General features: G+C 41.2%; 1 protein-coding gene across 5 annotated transcripts in view; it reads left to right on the top strand.

Annotated features, from left to right (window-relative positions):
- Positions 1–14709, top strand: part of LOC109629462 (early endosome antigen 1) — a 91022-nt gene that overhangs the window by 25469 nt on the left and 50844 nt on the right. Inside the window, exon 1 of one of the 5 annotated variants that reach the window (XM_069512659.1) lies at positions 1201–1313. The exons of the other annotated variants lie outside the window; for them this stretch is intronic. The gene's annotated coding sequence lies outside the window, so the exon portion shown is untranslated. Of the gene's footprint in view, positions 1–1200; positions 1314–14709 lie in introns of those variants that run through there. 5 annotated transcript variants of the gene reach the window in all.

Genomic DNA, 14709 nt, shown 5'->3' with positions numbered 1-14709 from the left:
GCACTTGTGAACATCAGCGTCTATATCAGCAATCAGTGAGGACATGCAAATGTGCCGTGAAGCCACCTGATGGGGACAAGTGTCCTCTTCAGCAGCCTGGAAAGGTGCTGAAAGGGCAACACATGTCAGCTGTTGTGACTGGCACAGCCCGGCTCGATTCAGCTCATCTGGTTAACAATGCTAATTATACTAATCAGAAGCCTAATGATGATGGTGAGGGATTAAAGAACTACAGCCCACTGTGTAGCATGTGTGTCTGATGATGAGGTGTAGGAGGAATCTGGCACCTGATGGTGAGCATCTGTGTGTGCAGAACAGATAAATGATGAAGTGAATACACACACAGACACCCACAGGTCTCACTTCATGCCTACTTAGCCCTGCTACATTTTCATTTGAACTTGTGCCAGTGATGAAGGGGGATCTATACACATGCACAGCTTCATACACAGACCCTGAGAGCTAATTGCATAAATAATACTTATCCGTTAACAAGCATCCTAATTAGTTATGCTAATCAGCCTTGATAACCCAATTAACCTCATAGAGCGAAGCAAGGGGGGGGGGGGGCTCCTCTGTGTGTTTACGTGTTGATGTGGATTCTTATGCCTAAGAGCATATCAGAGACACTTAAGAAAACACATTTGCTTAATTAGTTTCCAGTGACATAGACATGCATTTATGTTTTTTCATGTCCCCATTGTTCTGCTTTTGAATGCAAGCTAATAGGCTTTTCACAGCAAAAGAGAACAAGAGGTATTGAATCCACGCAAACAGTGTTTGCACTTGCATGAGCGAGGATATACGCATTTACATCTATTCCTGACTGCTTCCTTCCAGTCTGTCTTCTCAGTTAGATCCATACGGACATGTATATTTTCACAACTATTACGGTAGTTTAAACAGAGTGTGTATTTGTTCAGAGAATGTCTGCCTGTTCCATTAGTTTATGTCCTTGGAAATACAATTTGGCCTCAAGTTCTCTCCGTTTATTTAAAGCCTTCAGTCAGCGTTCCCCTCCTAATAGTGAGCCGTGTTTCCTCTCGTTTAGCTTCGCCACTCATTATCCGGGCCATGTGGAAGAGACAGTGTTTAGAGAAGGGAGAGAGGAAGAAAGAGACTTGGAGAGGGACCCAAGAGGGAGACAGAGAGAGAGAGAGAGAGAGAGAGAGAGAGAGGAAGGAGGGGGAGTAAGTAAAAAGTGAGGGCAAACCAGAAAGAAAAAGACACTGGGAAAGAATGAGTGACTGAAAGAGAGAGGATGTAAGATTGTCTTTGAACCTGACCACAGCTGCTTGTGCTTCTAATGAACGGTGAGGAGAGAGGGTGGAGGGAGGCATCCGCACAAGACTGTCTTTGTTGAAACCAGGCGAGACTGGGATAGGGAGAGAGAGAGAGAGAGAGAGAGAACAGATTTATGTCTTACAGGAAGTTATCCAGAGTTGTGGTGTTGCTAACCGCCCACCCCTGCTCCAGCTTTTAATTAATAGTCAGTTTCTGTGTGCCTGCTTGAGTGTTTGCATGTATTGAGCATTCATGAACTGTGAACATGTATCTGTTTGTCTCTGTGATGTGCCTCTGTGTGCCAATGTGTTTGTAGCATCTTGACGTGCAGTTTGTCATGTTAAGAGTTTGTAGATGAGATTTAGTTTTGGCGGAATAGTGCTCATCTGCTCCTCTGGAGCTGTGTCTGAAAGGCTGACAGAGGGTGAGCTTCAATTAAAATACATGGTCATAATTTATAACTAGAAAAGCAGTCAAGGGGCGCATGCCACTGCCAAGGCCCAACAGTCCTCTTAAACCAAATTGTACACATGCATAAATGTTACTCCCTTAATATGCCTGATTTGTTTTCATCTAGAGCCATGAATTCCCTGGGAAATCTGTGAAAATGTCAAAAAATGCCTGTTGCACTTTTAAAGAAAGTGAAAAAGAATTCCTGGATCTGCTCCCTGATTGAAATCCCAGTGTTTCCTATTTATTATGTAGACCGTGGTAGCCAGATTCTAATTTTGTCCTGCCACAGTTTCACAATGAACCAAACATTTTTTTACTCTTCTCATCATAACATCAGAGATCTCTAACTTGGTGCTAAACTAAATGCATTGCTATCCTATGATCCATAACGTCTTTACTGTCCACACAGTAACAGTTTAAGCCCCTTAGTTTCAGCTGCAGTTGTGGCATTTAATGCTGTTCTTATCCTAGCAAGAACTTATCTTTCCCTCTTTAGTCTGTGTACCTGTCAATCAGAATCTGTTGCGCTTGAGAGTGACCTTTGTTCACACCCCCATTACTGCCATAGATTGAATTAATTCTGTGGTAAACACTGGGACGCGCACCAAAATTTAATGGGGTCTTCTTTGGATCATGCCCCACCCCTCCACAAAATTTCATGGCAAAATCCTGCTAATGATCACACAGACAAACTGAATTGATAACCTCCCTGGCGGAGGTAATTATAATCGTCAACATTATGTATTAGAGGTCAGACGCACGTCCTTTATCGTGGTTTTTGTCATCTAAAGGCATACACCCTCATTTGGATTATCCTTACTTTTTTGGAACAATAAAGTTAAGGTGTGATGAATAATGAATATGGTATAAAATGCTGCTCCCAAACATTAACATTAGGTCGTGACACCTTTGCTAATGTGCTAATGGAATTCACTGTGGTGAGCTTATCTGTGGGGCTTAGCACCCAAAGCCTGCACTTTTGAAATGGGAACACTGGATGCTACTCTGTGCTGCACAGGTCTTGAAAGAGCGAGATGGCGAGATGCTAATATTAGCTCAAGCTCACATCAGCTGAGTCATCTCCTCTGTGTCCTTGGCTTATTAACTGATTTAAGACTGATTAGATCAGTGTTGCGCTGGCATGCGTATACACATACACACACACCAAATTTGAATATCAAAATGGAATTGCTTGACCAGTGAAAACTCGATTAATTCAAAATGTTTGCATCAAGGTGTAGGTAAACAGATGAGTGGGCATATTTTTTTAATGCACCTTACAGCATTTAAAGCCATTTATGACATTAACTAAAGCTCATGTTATTCAAACACATTTTGCAAGTCAAAGCTACTTATGATGAGATTACTTGATCCCCTGTTTTCTCCTTTCCCTTGTTGACTCCATAGGATCATCAGCATCGGTATTGATTTTGCACTCCATTTGAGTTTTAGTGAGATAAAACACGTACACTTTTTTCCCATAATGACACGCCACAGTTAAATAATAACAAATGAAGTTCTGATACTACACGACTGTCGTAAGGTGCTTTTCAAGTATTTTTCCACCCAAGTTACAGATGTTCTGCACATGATGGTGAGACAAGATTCAAAGAACAGTTATTACATGAACACAGTGTTTACCCATATGTGGTTATGCCAGCCCTGCACTTGTTAAAGACAAGTGTCTCTTCATCCACCTTTGTCAAGGTTATATAAACAGATTGGCCATTGCTCTGCTCCCACCAAATGCCACAAATAGCTCTTCCTCTCTCTTGTCTCCAGAAAGTGTCAAAAGAGATTGCACCATTGCTACCAGGTCAGATCTCCTGACAACCTAACAGCATAGTGGGTGATGCATGTTTGGCCTAGAAACCTCCCACATCCTTATTCTTCCTTTGAAAAAATCATTTCTATTATGTCATTGTTGTGGTTGATGTGAGAATCCATTGTGCTCCCGTTTCTTACTGTTTGAATGTGTTGCTCAGTTCTGCTGCAAGATATTTGATCAGCTCAGAACACGATGTTACACTTTCAGATTTTTTTTTCCTCTCCCGGTAAACAAGAGAAAGTTGTTTTGCTGTCTGTTAGAGTTTGAAAGTAGAGTGTCAATTTCGCTTAGCACTTTTCATGTTAGATGTAAGGTACTGAATTGTACTCATGCAAAATGTGTGCGTTTGCGTGTGCTCGTGCAGACGACTGAGCGTTTCTCCCTCTCTCTATACATGTGTATCTGTGACAGTTTCCTCTCGAGATGTTAATTCCTCTCTTCCCTGTTGTTGTCATGCTTCCACCAGCAGTGTCTGCACCAGGGAGAGGAAGACATATTGGTGTTAATGAAAAGCCCTCCTAAACTCTCCTCCCCACATGAATGTTTAAACATGCTTGTCATAACATTCATTCGCTCACACATGACAGCTAGCATCTGCCGCTGCCTTGGTCGCCCTCAATATTTTATCATACCATCTCCCCTAACCCCACGCTAACACAATGGCTGTGTGTTAGCAAACTGAATTATAATGACTCAGAGCAGCCTGTGCTCAGACTCTCTGCCAGCACAGGCCTACATAATGGATTCAGCGACACCACAGGTCTCGTAATGGTACAATTAGTCATCTTAAATATAAAAGAAAGAGGGAAAGGCTAAATGAGGGGGGAAAAAAAGAAATATTGTACACAAAGATGATCACAGCAAAAATAAAGTGAGGAAAGAAAGAACAAATAGGGAATAGAACAAAGAAAGAGAGAAATCCTCATGTCCCTATAAAAAGAGCTATTCAGAAGTCACACTACAGGTCAGTTGTTGTGACCTTGGTGGTTTTGACAGAAGTGGTTCACCATGGCAACGGTTAGTTGGCAACCCTTGGAACACCCCCGCACCCCTCATCACTCCCCCAGCCTTCCTTACCGCCTTTCTGCCAATTTGATTGGATGCACAATTGAAATGTCATGCCTCAGCAGCACACATGCACATGCACCAGATCAACCAGGCTGAAACAGTGTGATGAAAGAAGCGGGCACGTTGCACAAACAAGAGAAACAGAAGAGGAAAAAAAGTGACACGCATGGGGAGAAGGGTTTTGGTTGAGCTTTACATCACTGTACTTTCAGATAGCAAGAAAAAGTTGTGTCAACAAGTGTGTGTATTTGTGTGATTGACGTTGAAAGCAGAGAAGCTTGTCATAGCCGCCATTTACTGAATCAAATGAATATTAACGTGGAATTACCTCAGGGACATGTCAAGTGAAGGTTACCTCCACTAATACGTACATGTCTCACCTTTAGCAAGGTAGAAGCAGTAGGGGGCGCCTCCTGAAGAGTGGCCAGCACTGATCTGTTTTCTTCTTAACAAGCTTGTCGACGCCTGCTAAAATAGATATGTCCAGCCTGCAGCTCCTCCCCCGCCTCACTCTCCCCATTTCACAAACGCATTTCTTTAACAGTGCCTATGGCTAAGTGGGATTTTAAATTCAAATTCACCATGTTTAATAATGTTTTTTAGATTCAATAAGCAGCAAAAACATCATTTCTGAAAGGTTTATTTTCTATATCAAGCTTGGTTAAATAATAGAACTTCAGAATATGACAACAAAAATTTGCTTTCAATTTCCCTTAGAGGCATTTTTTTCATTTCACCCAGCAGCAGCAACAATTATTACAGTCCCCCATCTTCCCCTGCATGCATCAGTTGTGGTGACATGTAAGCTTAGCACAGCGACGCACTGATCTGCTCAGGTTGCTGTGGATCTGCATAAGTGACTGTGCCACACTTAAAGCCCCTTCTAAATCAGTGTTAAAGCCTTGATAATAGACCTCACTGACCAATTGATTGGCCTTCATATGTTTACAGCTCACTTTAATTGCCTCAAAAATACCATTTATCAGCCATGTGTGGCCGTGTATGCGACGCATGTGTGTGTGTGCAAGCATGCCTGTCCATCGACAAAAAGGCGTATTGATTTATCAGCATCGGGATTTGTCCCGTTCACTGTACATAAAACCCCTGCATATGTGCTGTTCAAAATGGGAAATGGCCCCATCGATTCCCTTAAGTTGGAGCCCAAATGCTAAAGATTTTTGGATAAGCTTTCTCATTACTTAAGCTGAAATCAATATGGGAGAGCATGGGTCTAATGAATGAACGGGCCACAGATCAGATGGGGTGTGCTCATCCCTGGCCTGTCCTGGTCGATCTGCAAGGGTGTGTGTGAGTGTGCGTGCGTGTGTGTGTGTTTCACAGAGAGAGAAAGAGACAGAGAGAAAGAACCTGTCTGTTCGTACATTACAAACCATTTTCTTTGGCACCAAATTAACACTGTGGTACATTTTTGTCCTAATTTATTTCTATTCATTTGACCCATCACTGTTTAATCAACTAGCATTTATTCTGGTCCCACAGGATCTTGAGAACCATGTTTTTACAAACATCACATGCGTGTCAGAAACCTACAGTCAAAAGAAGTTAGGAAATGTACCCAGTCTGCATTTAACTATGGTTGAGTTCATTTTAATAAGTTTATATACAGGACATTTACTATTTGTTGTTATCATATTATAATTTTATATGTAATTGAGCTATTTCTCTGTCTCTGTAGTTGAAGCCAGAGCAGGGAGGAAATGCTTCTCTCTGAGGTACAGAAACATAAGAAAAACTAGAATGGCACTCAGTAGAGAGCACACTCATAGATGTCACTTCCTTAAATGAGTCAGATTTTTTTCATCAAGACCCATGAATTATTCTCTGGGAAAATGATGAAAATGTCTCAGAATGTCAAAGAAAGTGAAAATAAATTCATGGATCTGCTCCCTCATCCGGATCCACACCCGATTAAATGGGTTCTTCCCTGACTCACACCACATCCTTCTACCAAGTTTCCTATAAATCAGATTAGTTGTTTTTGGGTTACGGTAATCTGGCTTTAAAATAAACAAACCAACAAACAAAACAGACAAAGGTGAAACCATAACCTCCTTGGTGGAGTTACAAAAACATCCACTGCATTTATGTGTCCTCTGACATCACATCCAAGGGAGGAATAAATGACAAAATAATGCAAATGCATGGGAACATTATATGTAGTGTGTTTGTCAGCCTGTCAACACACACACACACACACAGACACACACACACACAGACACACACACACAGAGCTAACTACCCTGCCTAACCGCAACCCCTTTGGCTGACTTTTTGGTTTTTCCACTTTCCATTCTTTCCACTCTTTTGAAATATCAAAACGATACAGAGTGGTGTATCTCTCGGAAATTGTCTTAGGCCAAGCGTGCAGGCGCTTCCTTTCAGAGCACATTTACCAGACGGCTGCAAAGGTTTTCAGCTTTGTGGTTTGGCCAACTCATGGAATTAACTACATTAATTAGCTGCAGATGATACTGCACACAGTCATTTCATGGTAACAAACAGTCTCCAGATAAAAATGAGAAGCCTGCAGTCATTTAAAGTAAACAACATATTGATTATATCATAGACACGAAAATCTTTTTTACAGGACTAACTATGCAGTGGGTTTCTGCTATATTCCAAATTAGAAGAACAATCTGTAATTTGTGAATATCAACAATATCAACAAAGAATGAGTGCAAATATCAGCCCAATTTCCAAACAGTAAACTCCCTGTCCCTGCCCCTCACACCCCTCTAAGGTGTCCCGCCTCTTCAACTCATAAATATGGAGGACAAGGAATGATGAGATTCGTGGACAAGAAAGGAATCAAAATCTATTGTTGCGTGTCCTTTTCCCCGTGTAAAGTTTGGATTAAATGTCACACATTAGCATATGAACTTTTAAATGAGCTTGTTTGCTCTCTGCGGTGTGGGGCATGTAAATACCCGTTTTGAGTATAGAATGGGGATTGCTTCGTGGGGGGATGGGGAGGGTTCACAAGAATTGGGAGGTGTAGGACATATTTGAGTGTCGCACCAGCAATTAGGTCACAGCGAGGGAACTGGAGCTGCGAACAGCTCTATTGACTGGTTGCGTCTGGCTGGTATCACCACACCTGAGGTTGCAGATAGTGGCAGATGGAAAAGCTCCCTGATGGCTGTGGCTTCTGGTTATGTGAGGGGAGGGCGATGACTGACAAGCACTCCCAAAATGAGATGATTGACATGCACTGTCAGAATGAATCTACTTATGGGCAAAGGCAGGTGTGAGAGGAAAGAAACGTGTGTGCAAAAATATTCAGGGTAAACATTCTGACCTTGGTGGAGTGTAGCTTTGAGATATTGACCAGCAAAGATTCCTCATAGCAGCTACCTTAAGGGTTAAAAATGTGTACTTTAAAGGTTTGTAATGAATTTTAAATTGAAGAGATTATGATCTGCAAATGGCTCAAGGATTAAGTAATTTTAATATTTTCGTAAAAACTTAAATCTGTTTGTTTCTAAAGAAGCTGCAGGTATTGTGTGTGCATGTATGGCCGTGTTGTGCAAGATATTTGATAGTAACCAAACACCATTCCATATTTGCACGTTTCTTTCATTCACTATAAGTCTCTTTGTTTTAAAATGTGAGGCAGCTTATTTATTGACATAATTTCCTGCCAGTGAAGGGCTTGTGTCTGTAAGACACATTAAAATCATAATGCAATCTTTGCTAACCCAGGAGCAACGTTATTGTTCTATTATACTCACCGAACAACAACATCACAGCCGCTTTATCAATCCAATATCTCATAATGTGCTCTCTGCCTGGTCATTTTAAATAAAAAAAAATTCTCACTGTTATTGTACCATATTTTCTATATTTAGTATTAATCTCTTGTTCTGACATGAATCTGACACATCCAATATGATATTTGATTAGTTGTTGTTTTTTCCCCTCACATAGTCTCCAGGTGATATTGGATACATGTGCAGAGCTGGTATTATGTTGGCTGCTTCATCTGGGTATAAAAATGATTTAGTGTGTGCTCAGCACGCAGTGTCATTGACTAGCTTTAATTTCACTGCAAGGGTGGGCTTTATTACTCTGCTACTCTCCGAATATATGTGTGTGTGTGTGTGTGCGTGCGTGCGTGCGTGCGTGTGTGTGTGTGCGTGCGCGCGCGTGTGTGAGAGGGAGGGGAAAGGGGAGAGAGAGAATTAATGTTTCTGTGCAGATATATTTGTGGGTTTTCATGCTTGCTGGTGTAGCAACACGCCTCACCTGTGCACGCACACACACAAACACACACTTGTGCATGTCTCTATATCTCTTTCTACGTTTTCTGTATATTCAGCCTCTTCTGCATTTAATTGCCATTCAATGGAAGATTCAACCAAACCAAACGTGTAGAACACCTCACGTCCCACTCAAGTCAAAACTCGGTGGTCCCACTGCAAAAAAACAGCGGGGCTCCACTTCGCCGTGACAAACCTTACTTCTGATCAAATGCTACAGAGCCATAATCATGTTTGTGCCACTGAATTCTTTAACCTTTCCATGACCCCAGTGAATGCCAGCGGCCCAATCACAGAACCTAATTGAATCTGCTCGGCGGCACCCCCCCCCCCCCACCACCTGATGAAAAAATAAAATTGGAGGTGAAAAATGAATACAGCAGCAAAGAGAGAGAGAGAAAGAGAGAGAGAGATGCTGGTTGTGGTGTAGGGAGGGGGGGTCGCGCTGAAGTTGTATAAATACACAGATGTGATCACAAACACACACCCAGACACATACACATACTAACACCTTTTTTTCAATCCCGCAGGAGAATGGAAAGTGGGAAATGACAGAGAACGAGAGGGAAAGAGAAGGAGAGCGAGAGAGAGAGAGAGAGGTTGGGCCCAGGTTTCTCATTACCCCCTCGGCCCATTCAGAGGATATTCCTATAAGATAATCTGATTTATTTGCAATTTTCCTTTAAGCGGCTTAGTGTTTACCTCCAAGATTAATATTTTTCTCTGTTATTAATATCAGACTGTAATTAGGAGTGATGTGTCTCGCTCCGCACTGTTCCGTGGCCGCCAGGCAGCAAGCTGGATGAAGCCGCCGCTGCGACTCTGATCCACAAGACAGAAAAAGAGTGAAAGAGAAAGAAGTTTTAAAAGGAGGAAAAAGGGCTGCAGGGTGGGGATGTAGAATTACAATTGCGGCATATACCTGCCTCTGTTTGTGTGTGTGTGCACATGCAGTGGGTGCAGGTGCACCGTGCAAATATGTGAGTGTGTATTCCTTAAGATTATGTGCGTGTGTGTGTGACAGTGTGATGGTCCCCTCTGATTGATAGGGTGTCTGTGCTGGCTGCAGATTGCTCTTGCTGATTGCTTGTGAGAGCTCCAGCTGATTTATAATCAGAGCAGGATGAAGGATTGAGCTGTGGATTGCTTATCTGTTTATCTGTTTAGCCCCCACACAACATAAACTGACAAATTATCATGTTGAACACACACACACACGCATGCACACACACACACACACGCACACACACACACATGTGAGTGTAAAAAAAGATTGCAATAACGTGGACGTTCTTATTAAATACACACCGTCATAAAAATTAGATTTTTGCACACACACAGAATGACAGAACATAAAGAGCTTCACTCATCAACAGTCACATTTTCATGATGATCCAGAAGAGGGCAATCAGTCTCATTAGTTTACATGTGGGAACGTCAATATCAGATATAAGTCAAGTTGCAATTAGCTTGTTTTGCGAGTTTTGATTTTCTCCACGCTGAAAAATATCTAAAAACCTTCTGTACCACTGATTAGTACAAATAAGTACTAGGGGCCACTTAAAGGGGAAAAACCCTGACATTTCAAAAGTAAAGTTGTAAGTTTACTTAGGCTATGAGTCTTTTTACAGGGGGAATAAAAGAAGATCCTCTAGTTATTAAAATGAGGAACGTAGAGCATTTTGTTCACTAAACTAAACGTGTACTTTTTTTCCACGTTATCATGAATTTTTAGGACTTTTAAAAGATTGTGTGAGAAAAGTTAGTTTCCATTATAAAGAACCACATAGAGATGGAGGTAATTGTCTCTTTTGTAGAGGAGGAAATGTATGATAAGGGTCACTGCAAGGGAATCACTGGTTAGATCTGTGTGATATTCAAAGAGGTTTCGTGGTTTAAACTCCAGTAAGCACAGCTTCTCCTGGATAGTTATTTCCCAAAATGTTTTTTTTTCTTTAGTCTCATAATATTATGTCTTTTTTCTCATTAACTTACAACTATCCTCTTAATATTGAAACTTTATTTTCATAATATTACAACTTTAGTCTCAATTGCAACTACATCCTTATAATATTACAACTTTTTTTCTCAAGCACGACCTAATTCTCGCAATATTATGACTATATTCTCGTAAAATTATCCCTTTCTTCCTAATACCGACTTTATTCTTGAATTGTTGTGACTTCTCAAGTACGACATAATTCTCTTATCATTAAATTCTCCTAATATTATGACCTAATTCTTGAAATTTTATGTCTTTCTACTCAAGTATGGCATAATTCTCTTAATAATAAAAATTCTGTCCTAATAAAAATTCTAATATTAGGATTTTATTCTTGTAATATTATGAGATTTTTTTTAAGATACAACTATATTCTGGTAGTATTATGACTTTATTCTTGCAATATTGTGACCTTATTCTCGAAATCCCCATTTTTTTCTTCAATATTGCCCCTATGCATCGTAGATTAGGGATATGTGTTGTTTTCAATAAAGAGACTGGCATATTATGTGAGACTAATTCCACATGGCAAGTCAGAGTACGAGCCAGCAGGTTTAAATGCTGACAGGTTTAGTATGCCCCATGGCACTGTGACAGCTCTGTGAGTGAGGGTGTGTGTGTCTGTGTGTCTCTGCATCTTTGTCCTTCTGTTTCATTCTCTTCCCATTCTTACCTGTCTGTCTGATTATTTGTTACCATCCTCCTTTTCTACACAGTTGTTTGTAAATGCACAGTGACAGAATCACGGAAGAAGCACAAAAACACAAAGTACTGGAGTGCTTGGCATACAGTCACACACACACACACACACACACACACACACACACACACACACACACACACACACACACACACACACACACACACACACACACACACACACACATACTGACGAATGGCAGCAATTAGACGAGGAAACCAAGCATGTGAGGACAGAGGAGCGCTGAGGGGCTGCAACCGTTGTATGGAACGTGTGCGCGCCCGTGTGTGTTTGTGTGTATTTGGAAGGAGTTTGTCCTTCTAATGCACCATCCATCCGTCTAAATATCAACATTGTTTTATATGTCACTGGACAGTGGCTGTGATGGGCTGTAGTTGGTTTTGGGGGGGTTATCATTTCCAATCAAGCACCACGTAAGGAAAAAACTGGATAACAACATTATCACTATGCAAAATGAATTGCTAACGGGAATAAAGCTGGAATGGAGACACTTGTTTGTTTGGCAGCAGTCATACCAGAAAAACAGCAGAGAACAAAAAAGGAAAATAAATGCTTATGATTTCTGTTTTATCACGATCTGGTTACACATCAGTTGTTTAACCCATTGACACTCAGACCTTGAGCTTTCTCAGCTCTTGTACTTGCTCCTCATTGGCAGAATAACTTTTTCACTCTCGTCAAAGCAGCAGTCACTTTAATAAAAAAAAAAAGAATTCTCACAGCAGATTCTCTTCTCCAAATCGTCTCTATTCAGTTTCTTATGAAGACATTTCTGTCCTTTCCTGGGAAACCCTTTTTATGAAACATTTTGCACGTTTTTTAATTGCCTCTCTTTTATTTGCTATTTCCTGTGCTTTAGTGTTAGACGAGATAGCACTGCTGAATTATGTATTTTAAAGTCATTATTCATAATATAATGTTGTCAAGTTATAAAACAAAGGCAAGTCAAGGCTGATTTATTAGTATAAAAAGATTTAAGTCATGTTTTCAAAACACTATAAGTTAGTCATGGCACACCAGCAGTTATATATGAGAAATTAATATTGGCAACACCATGAGCTGTTCACCACACAGATCTGAAGTGGGCAACATATACTCAACTTTCCCAAGACACATCATATGTCATATGTAAGTTTTTTATTCAGCATATTTTTGTAGCGTGTGATATGTATGGTGGCATATTTGTGTGCGTTTGTATTATTAACGGTTTTCCCTTCATGCCAACTTTTCCTTCCCCTGATTTATTCTCTCCTCTGTGGGATAGCACAGATTTTTACAAGCAGGTGTATGTGTGTGCACATGGATTTTTATTTATGGCCAGTGGGGGAGATGTGTGTTAGACACAGCTACTGATGAAGTACTTCACTTCTGATTGCTTACATCACAAATCATCCCCATATTAAAACCCTTCTCATGCAAATAAGTGGCTCTGTGTGTGTGTGTGTGTGTGTGTGTGTGTGTGTGTGTGTGTGTGTGTGTGTGTGTGTGTGTGTGTGTGTGTGTGTGTGTGTACGAGAAAGTGTGGGGGAAAAAAAGAGAGAGAGAGGGCATTAATACATGTAGCCCATGTATAGTACCTGTGTATTATGAATGAGTCAGTAACTCTGTGTGTGTGTGTGTGTGTGTGTGTGTTAACCCTGTATCACTGGCGAGCTCATTTCTCTCAGAAATCAAAGTTAAATGGGTCATCTATCATGAGAATATGTGACTGGGACGCTTGTCTCTGCCATTCTCATTGAGTGTGTGTGTGTGTGTGTGTTTGTGTGTGTGTGCGTGCGTGCGTGTGCGCGCGTGCGTGCAAATATGCACCCAAGTGCAAGGTGTGTGGTGCAAGGGAAGCATGTGTGTGCCTCTGCAGCTGTGTGCACCCTCTTGTGTGTGTGTGTGTGTGTGTGTGTGTGTGTGTGTGTGTGTGTGTGTGTGTGTGTGTGTGTGTGTGTGTGTGTGTGTGTGTGTGTGTGTGCGTGCGTGCGTGCGTGCGTGCGTGCGTGCGTGCGTGCGTGCGTGCGTGCGTGCGTGCGTGCGTGCGTGCGTATGTGGCAGCCACTTGTCTTTGCCTGTGCTATGATTAATGGTTTACATTGGGCTGTTCAGCCATGCATGTTTCTTGGTTTATCGTTTTATGCTGTCTCCAATTAAAGCTCCATAACTTGAGTGATGGCTTCACGCCATTGTCCATCAACAGAGGCCATCAATGGCCTCATGCATTCAGGATATGGAAGCCACACACTAACTAATATCCTCTTGTGTCAGAGCCATTGGGCCATTTGTGTGTGTGTGAATAAGCAGTTGTAACCAGTAACCCTTCAAAGTAAATCTAGTTTTATTTCTAATCTTAAAACAAATGAGAATTGTCTAAAAGGAAATAATAACATTTTTTTAACAAATCAATATCAATCATCAAGTAATCAATCGATTAATCATCCTTAGCAAGTGAAATCTCATCATAAAGGCATTTTCTATTTCCTCCTGCATTTCTCCATTATAGGGAAAGAAAAAGTCTTACAGGAATAAGGATCATCTTGTAGTTTGTCTTCATGCCACTGCATGTGTGTGCAGGTCCACTGTGCCAGGAAAGTGGTAGGAAAATACATACATTTGAACGTGTGAGCTTGCTCATGCGTGCAACACATGACCATGCACGCGCTTCGCAATATCATTTCACGCAATATTATTTCTCATATAGCAGTAATGACATTAGGCCGATATGTTGATTATACTGTCTGCAAACAGCAGCCTGCTGATTGGGTTAGCATATTACCTTATATCACATTTCCTCATTCATCCCTGTATTTTTTTTTATTGCCCTCATTTTTCCAAATCACTTCCCACTTCCCCAGTTTCCTGGGCAAGGTTCCAGGCTATGCAAGCAGGTGATGTGGAGTAATATGATGATAAGAAGACACAACAATGCAAGGGGCGAAAAAGCAGAGAGCAGAGAGCAGCTGTTGTTGTTACATGTCGGATACAAGACAAAGCTCAGTGGAAGGATAGCAAAGTGTCAACCAGCGTGCAAATGTAGGGATAAATAAAATATTTGATTGCGCTGAAAAAACACAAATGAGCGCACATA

This window comes from Paralichthys olivaceus, chromosome 17, assembly GCF_024713975.1.
Source record: "Paralichthys olivaceus isolate ysfri-2021 chromosome 17, ASM2471397v2, whole genome shotgun sequence".
Lineage (NCBI taxonomy): Eukaryota > Metazoa > Chordata > Actinopteri > Pleuronectiformes > Paralichthyidae > Paralichthys > Paralichthys olivaceus.
The sequence above is the reverse complement of the archived record's forward strand: the minus strand, read 5'-3'. Positions and strand labels throughout refer to the sequence as shown.